General features: G+C 37.9%; 2 non-coding genes across 2 annotated transcripts; one reads left to right on the top strand and one right to left on the bottom strand.

Moving 5' to 3' along the window:
- Positions 1 to 1631: 1631 nt before the first annotated feature.
- Trnaq-cug lies at positions 1632 to 1703 on the bottom strand. The gene has a single exon. It is a non-coding gene; the product is annotated as a tRNA-Gln (tRNA).
- A 1253-nt stretch (positions 1704 to 2956) lies between these two features.
- On the top strand, positions 2957 to 3028 carry Trnaq-cug. Its single transcript has one exon. It is a non-coding gene; the product is annotated as a tRNA-Gln (tRNA).
- The last annotated feature ends 5828 nt before the right edge of the window (positions 3029 to 8856 follow it).

The following is an 8856-nucleotide window of genomic DNA, read 5'->3' as shown; positions in this document are numbered from 1 at the left end:
GAAAATATACAGTACATTGGACATTAATGACTTATTACATACATTGGTGGTTGAATAAAAGCCTTCATTAGAGAAAGGAAAAGGAACATACAGTGGACATACAGAATAATGTTTACAGTGGAGGTCACGTAGATCATGTGAGCTGAGGTATTGAACAGCAGACACGTGGTGTAGTAACTCCCTCACAGATGGTGTTATGAGGGACCTGACGTGGTGTAGTAATTCCCTCACAGATGGTGTTAGGAGGAACCTCACATGATGCTGTAGCAACTCATTTGCTGATGACACTAAAAGAGGGAGATCTAAACAAATTTTTCGAATGGTCTGAAAAATGGCAGATGAAATTCAACGTGGACAAATGTAAAGTACTCAGTATAGGAGATGTAAATCAGGGAAACGAGATACCAGATGAACAACGGTGCTATAGAGAAATCCGACTGCGAGAGAGACTTAGGAGTAATGATAAGTAGGAACCTTAAGCCAAGTAAACAATGTGTTTTTGCTCGTAACAAGGCTAATAAAGTACTTGGGTTCATACAAAGGAGTGTTAGTTACAAGACTAGCGAGGTCATCCTAAAACTGTATCTTGCGCTTGTGAGACCACACCTGGATTATGCAGTTCAGTTCTGGTCACCGTATTACAGGATGGATATAGAATCATTGGAAAGAATTCAGAGGAGAATGACAAGACTAATCCGGGCATTAGGAACCTTGAGTATAGAGACAGGTTAAAGCATCTTAATTTGCACTCCCTCGAGAGACGTAGAGCGAGGGGCGACCTGATAGAGGTGTATAAGTGGAAGTCAGGGCTAAACAAAGGGGACATTACAAAGGTACTCAAATTATCCAACCAGGAGCGAACTCGTAACAATGGTTTTAAATTAGACAAATTTAGATTTAGGCGTGAAATAGATAAACACTGGTTTGGAAACAGAGTAGTGGATGAATGGAACAAGTTACCAAATATCATCATTAACTCGAATACGCTGAATAGCTTCAAACATAGGTTGGATGCTTATATGAGCAATAGGGGTTGGGTGTAAACGGGACTGCCCAGTATGGGCCAATAGGCCCGCTGCAGTTTCCTCCATTCTTATGTTCTTATGTTCTTAAAAGTTGACCTGGCTGCTCCCAGAGGAGCGCCAGGTACGTCTTGACCCTTCGGTGGTCAAGGATGTCGTTGGTGCATGTATGTATGACAACAATAGTAACAGGGAATTATTTGTTCTTGGTTACGACTACTCTTCAACACAGCGGGAAAGGTCTTGCAAGGTTGAGGAATGTGAATAATTAAGCATCGACTCCTCTTCTCTTCCTCTTGAACCCGATAACTTTCTTGTATAAGGATGATGATAAACAGTGGAAGAATATAAACTGGTATTGTGTCTTTGAAGAGTTTTTAGTGGAGTATTCAGGTACGCCCCGGTGCCCATCTTGAATGCTGCTCCTCTTTTTAAAACCGGTCTGACAGCTCGTTATTTTAGTCGTTCGGTAACTGCTCCAGAGGTTTTAATTCTCACTTTCCGTCGTCAATTGAAACATTTAAATTATAGGTAATTCGCCAGGTACCCAGTCCCCAATACTCACCATCCCCACTGTTGTGTTGAGGAGGAACAACACTATAAATAGTCAGGTCCCACCGAGACTTGAACTCGGATTGTTGGATTCAGAGTCCAAAGTGCTAACCATTACACCATGGGACCAGATGTGTATATATAATCCTTTGATACTAAGTCTCAAAGTCATGATAAGGATCAGTGTGTGTGTGTGTGTGTGTATGTTTTGTGTGTGTGTGTGTATGTTTTGTGTGTGTGTGTGTATGTGTGTGTGTGTGTTTGTGTGTGTGTGTGTATGTTTTGTGTGTGTATGTGTGTGCGCGCGTGTTTTAATGATAATGATCTTAGGTTAGGTTAGGTTAGGTTAGGTAAAGTGACAGCTGACGATGACACATTCCAAACTGGCTGACTTGACTCTTATGTTCCATCCGGTTGGTTCTGCTTGCAAAGATGAACGAAAGATTGATGGCTTCTGCTCGGGTGGAAGATAGTTACCTCGGGTCACCTGACCTTTAGAACACCCCCTCCCAGCTTATTTCACCTGAAGATCAACCATTCTACCGCTACCTAGGTGTGGTTAGATTAGGTTAGTTTTCACATTCGATCATCGTTATTCATATTCTTGTAAGTAATTTAATTTCCTGCTCATAAATCAATAAGAAAAAATTACTCAGTTTCTTGGGAAAGGAGAGAGGAAGAGGATGAGGCGGGAGGAAGGGAGCGAAGGGGGAGGGGGGCGAGGACAGAGAGGAGGTCAATAGAGAGGACAAGGGCGAGGAGGTGGGAGGAGGGGGGACGAGGAGCAACAAGTGAAGGTCAATAGAGAGGACAAGGAATGGAAGAGAGAGAGGAGGACGAGTTGAAGGAGGAAGAAGAATCAGAAAGACTTTATGGTACACGAAATCAACACAACACTCCCGCTTGTACACCTGCTTCAGATCAGCTGGTCTTCAGGTGCAACGGAGAGACCTTTTGTTTGGATGTTTATGAAAGGGTAAGGGGTAAAGGGTAAGGGGTAAGGGGTAAGGGGGAGGAATCACGAGAAAATTAAACATTCTGGCTTATCTCACCTGATGGCTGATGATTAAGCACCTTAATATGAGAATTTATGGGGCCGAGGGGGTAGGTTCGGTTAGGTTCGGTTTGGTTCGGTTCGGTTCGGTTCGGTTCGGTTCGGTTCGGTTCGGTTCGGTTAGGTTAGGTTAGGTTAGGTTAGGTAAGGTTAGGTGTCTAATCTTTGCGTGATTCAGTTTCTTTTATACTCATGTCTTGAAATTGAACACTAAATAATGTGAAGAGTGAGTACAATGATTAATACGATCACAAGACATCGATAAGGAAGTTCATGGTCTTTTGGAACTAATTTCTACTTGATCTACTATATTATATACTTGACACACGGTCCCATGGTGTAATGGTTAGCACTTTGGACTCTGAATCCAACAATCCGAGTTCGAGTCTCGGTGGGACCTGGCAATGGCTTTTGTTGATTTCGTCTTTAAACGCTTTTAAGATTTAGCGTTAGGTGTGTTCATTATTTCCTTCAATTTTCATTCAGGTATTTCTCATTAGCAGTATAACAGGTAGACAGCGTTTCGGAGGGTTAGAATGCAATACAGTAACATTATTATTATTATTATTATTATTATTATTACTATTATTATTATTATTACTATTATTATTATTATTATTATTACTATTATTATTATTATTACTATTATTATTATTATTACTATTATTATTATTATTATTATTGGGTAATCTAAATAAATGACCATTAATGTATTTCATAAAGCCGTTCGGAGTGCCAATGACGCCATCCAACACGTCTAATTAATCTTGTGTATTTCTTCTCAATTGTATACTAATTAATTTTAGACTCGTTGTTTTAGACGAGATTCATCTGTGACACAATGACAGGTACTCTATCATACCAGGTGTTAAGACAGTTAATTTGATTGTCATTATCTATGTCATTAGAGACGGAGGTTAAATGTTAATTAATTACATCTTGGGTATTGCGTATCAGTGAGTGTATCAATTTGCTCAACACACACTCTCTCTCTCTCTCTCTCTCTGTATGAACCATTGTCTTACAGATCGAAAATATTATGTAGAGAAAAAACTCCTCACCAAATTATAGTTATATTGTTTTCCTTGATAGTTATTAGACGAAAGAGAAAAAAAAAATGAATGTATTTCGCGCACCGGGGGTATATGGCCGGTATTTCACACAATTAAATGCAATAATATGAGTGAAATAACCTAATTGTCCCTGGGCAGCAAACACAGGAAATTATGCCAGAAAGTTGCTCGTATTAAATCGTAAATCATTCAATTATTTGTTGGAGAATTCTCACCCCAGTCCAGTCGGTGTTGTAGTTGGTGAGTGCTGTTTGGAATATATTTTTGTATGTCCTTGTGATTACATAAGACCTGTATGAGTTATGTCAAATCTTTGTAAGTTAATCATTGGTTTATTATACCTCTGTTATGGGAGTCTATCACAGGGAAAGTATTAATTTTTCTTAAGAAAGGCTGTTTTAGGTACAATACTTTCCTGTACTTATATTTCATTTCTAAAACAGTCAGTTTGAGGAACACAGATAAATAATGTATCTAATATTGTTTTGTTTTACAGGGTGAAAACTTATTACCAGTCAAGAATTAATTAGCAGCCAAGATATAATTAACACGTAAAGGGAGATTAGCAGCAAGTGTGCCGCCAAGGAAGGTAAGTGCAAGCTACCAGTTTATAGCTTAACTGAATAATGTAACTTTGCAATGTGTTGCAATTTTAAAAGCTGCACATCCAAAATTAAAGTCAATTAAATGTTTGAATTTATTTGTTATCAAACTTGAATTTATATAGAGTATTGCAGGTCCATAAACCACATATTTGTGATTTGTTGACCCGTGAGCCTTGGTGTGTCAGGGGAGGATACTAGATGTTCTCTGCCTGCCATACTGTACTGTACTAACACCTGCCCCGCCAGTGCTGGAAACGTATAACGGTGCCAACTTCAGGTAGTGAGACACACCGAGGCTTGTTAAATGTTCAGCTTTAGGGAACAGTTCTACTAACACACATGTTTACAGGGTAGGTCCTAGTGTCTGTGTTGTGTTGTAGTCAGCACAGATGAGTAGTATTTTTATGTCACTTCACCTCAAGATGCAAAGAAGACAAAGTGAAGAAACAGTGAGAAAATAAAGGATGATGGAAGAAAAAGGAGTGAAACTGATGACGTGTACTACCACCTCCGCCCAACACACAGGTAAAATAATACACCATTTGTTTTTGTTCACTTAACAGTAGGTTGAGGCAAATGTTCACTTAATAACTTGAGCCTGAACAGTTAAACGAGTCAACCTCTTTTATAATTTTCACTTTGTCTCATATAAATTCAGTCCATCAAATTATCAAGATTTTATTAAGTAGAACATTGTTACCAATCTCTGAAAAATAGGTAAATACATGTAAGTTTCCTTATAAATAAAATTCAGTGGAACTTTTAATGCAATAGTTTTTAAGAAAATTTTATTTCACTGGAAAGGTTTACTTTTTCTGCTCACAGTCCCTCAAAAAAGTATTAACACCTTTTTCGGTTTTAATGATTTGAAACGCTGGACGAAAAGCTTTGAAATATTTTCTTGTGCATCGTCATATGTTGAGATGTCTGCTTGTAAATATTCAAATATACACAACATAGGTATTTATAGACTATCTGCAGCAATAAAATTGAAGTTACTGGTCATTCAGAAATTCTGCCAGTGTTTTCCACACAAAATTTAATTTAATCCATTATTAGATACAAGTGTATACCAGAACCTGTGGCCGACTGTACCAACCGTTCCGAAACTGGTGAACTAACACTGCTCACAAAACCATGAACCACATCAGGCCCATGGGTCATTATTTAATTTTTTTTTGGGGGGGGGGGTGACTGTACAATATCTTTAAAAAATGTATTCCCTATTGGCCACAGCATTACAATATACAGGAACAGGTTTCTCGGTTGTATCATTGAAGTGTTAAGAGTTTTTAGTGTGTTGACTCAGAATGATGCAATTGGTAGTGTGGGAGTCACTGGCAGGTTTCGGGTACTATAAGTGACACCTGGCGGACGGTTTTATAAAGTGGCTACAATATATTTTGGCGACGTGTCAAGATACTCGGTTTATGGCTATGATCTACACACAAGGTTGTCAGTAAGTCTCGGGCAATATTCAGGATTTAAAGTTACCTTGGTCTCGTGCTGTGGACTTTAGTGATAGGTATTCTAACATTAAATGTCAGGTCCCACCGAGACTCGAACTCGGATTGTTGGATTTAGAGTCCAAAGTGCTAACCATTACACCATGGGACCTTACGTGCGTGGATGAATTGTTCACTACCTTTTTTGAAGTAAAACAAAATGCAGAAATGAAAGTTCTTATTAGATACCTCATTATATCGCATTTATTTACTTATATGATGTAATTTTGCTGTTTGTTTCTTATCTATCATTTTATATCAGAATTATGAATAACTTTTGAGAATAGAAATTTATACAACACAAAACTCTTTGAGTACTATACAGTAGTACAGTATGTGGGTGTCATCGCTACCAGCCCAGCCCAGCAGGTGCACGTGTGAGACGGGACGCTATATATAGTCTGGTCCATCCTAGACTTAAAGTAGAGGTCTGTCTGTGTTTGTCTGCCTCTTCTTAGAATCCATAATGTTGCCTAAACTTAAATCCTGACGTCTGTTCCGGAAGCTAAAAACACGTGTTCGTAAATATGAATTGGAATTGCTTTACGTTCCATATTTTTCGACAGTTGTCTAGTAAATATATAGACCTTAAATTGTTGAAATACAGCACTACAATATAAACCACAGCAGAGTCTTGTATTCGAGAATTTAAATTATAAATACTTAGTAAGAACAACTTTTGTTATCTGTAATATATCCAGTTACCCGTAGAACCTAAATTGATCGGTGTTAGTACTGTAATGTTGTGCAAACTTAACACCATGCAGGAGAAAATCACAGACTAATAATGATAATAAAATTAGGAATATATCCAGATCTGTCAATATGTGTGTGTGTGTGTGTGTGTGTGTGTGTGTGTGTGTGTGTGTGTGTGTGTGTGTGTGTGTGTGTGTGTGTGTGCGTGTGTGTGTGTGTGTGTGTGTGTGTGTGTGTGTGTGCGCGCGTGTGTGTGTGCGCGCGTGTGTGTGTGTGTGTGTGTGTGTGTGTGTGTGTGTGTGTGTGTGTGTGTGTGTGTGTGTGTGTGCGCGTGTGTGTGTGTGTGTGTGTGTGTGTGTGTGTGTGTGTGTGTGTGCAGTAATAGAGTTCGGCGGAAACATACTTATAAATTGTGTTAGATGAGTTTAAAAATTATGAAGAGATATTGTGCTTGAGAATGTAAGAGAGAAACTGGTATTTTATTCTTACCTGATAAGTATCCTCGTCGTAATAACATACTTACGTAATAATGAGTCAGTAGGAAGTTCACACTCTTTTATTGCTATTTTTTTTTGTTCTTTGATCTTGTCAGTTTATTGTCGTTGCTTAGTTACTTCACGTTCTTCTCTTATTCAATTATTATCTGTGTTGTGCATTTGATGAGTGATGTTGTCGAAGGTTATCTATATGTTCAACAGCATCCAATAAGTTTCAGCCTTTAATTAGTTACTTGGGATAATTAATTAAGGTGATATTTAAAGGTGGCACATCAGGTCATAGAGGTTCATCGTGTAAATGAGTATACTGCAGTGGCAAATTTGGAGACCGGAATGAGATAATGACAGGTGTTGGATCAGGAAATGATAACAATGAGGTGTCGTTGATATTTTATTATGTTTCTATATTACTGCTGAGGCAACGACTACTGTTATTTTGATGACTGAGATAATGGCGTGTTTTGAAATATTGACACTACGGTAAAATTATCGTTTCGGTCATTCACCTAACCTAACCTAACCTCATAAAAATAGGCCACAGCTCTGCTTCTCAAATGTAACCTAACCAATCCTAACCTACTAAAATTCGCTGGATGACCCAAACTATAATAATACCGACACTACTGTACTAACGAATGGTGTATGAGACAGGAATATTAATGGAATTCGCTTTTATTATGCAAATCTAAACTGCTTGACCAGAATGAGTAAAAAAACAAACTATTTACCTATAAAAATATATGTTTACATTCACGTAACCCAAATTAATTTGAATATCTTATTGAGTTTCTTGTATTGTCAAACGTTTTTGCTATTTATTTCATATTTATTTCCTGAGTTTCAGTAACAAATGTGCTTCATAGATTATGTTATTAACGTATAGTAGAATATTTACACTTATGCTTCATTAAATTTATGTTAGAAAAATTGCTGAGGATTGTAGTTAATTTGTTATTTCCTGGACACTTAATAGACGAAAGAGGAGAGTTTAAGGTTTAAAAGTCACCCGCCCAGATATGTGGTCAGGATTTCACACAGCCAAGTGTAATAATAAAAGCGGATGAAGTAACTTAATTTTAGTGTGGAATTAACACAGGAGATGTTATGAGCAAGGTAGGTTAATAAAGCGTAGATAAATGTATTGGCCACCCCAGAATTGACTTATTGGAGTAAGCGGGTGTGATGGGCTAAGCTGTTGGAGCAGGGTAAGCTTAGCTAAGATTTTTTAATGGAATAACGGTATTTATTTACACAGAATACGGTAACCCTTTCCACCGGTAATTTAAGGGACCACAGCTTTTATATGGTGAGAAAAAGGTGTGAAAATTAAATGTATAAACGAATATTCGTGGAGTGAACTATCTCCTATATTAAAATCGATACAGTATAGTGTTCCGTGATTGTAATCTACTGAAGCTTTACCATGATAAAAATATTCAACTTTGTATGATTTAGCTGTACCAACCAAGACTTGATTAATATTCGTTGTTGGAACAATTAATAACTGCACTGTAACTGCGTCCCATTGCAAATTGTGAAATAAATTGCGCACGACTATGAACATACGTGAATTCACCGAAATGTGCGTCTCCGTCCCCTTGAATCCTTTGCCTGCCACTAATTGTATATCTACCAGCTGAGTTCGCCTATTGGAGTGAGTCATCCTCCTACTCTACAGTATAAGAATCCTTTGTGGAGCCTAGTCGATAGGTCAGTTCTCCTGTATATAACAAAATGCTTTAGGCTATATAATTCCAACTTGCTGACATAACTTCCTGCATTAGTTTCCAGATACAATAGGATATTTCACTCATGTTTACTATTAAATTTAACTGTGGGAAATAGTGACCGC

The sequence above is a fragment of the Homarus americanus genome, unplaced genomic scaffold (assembly GCF_018991925.1).
Source record: "Homarus americanus isolate GMGI-L3 unplaced genomic scaffold, GMGI_Hamer_2.0 scaffold32929, whole genome shotgun sequence".
NCBI classification, from domain to species: Eukaryota; Metazoa; Arthropoda; class Malacostraca; order Decapoda; family Nephropidae; genus Homarus; species Homarus americanus.
The sequence above is the reverse complement of the archived record's forward strand: the minus strand, read 5'-3'. Positions and strand labels throughout refer to the sequence as shown.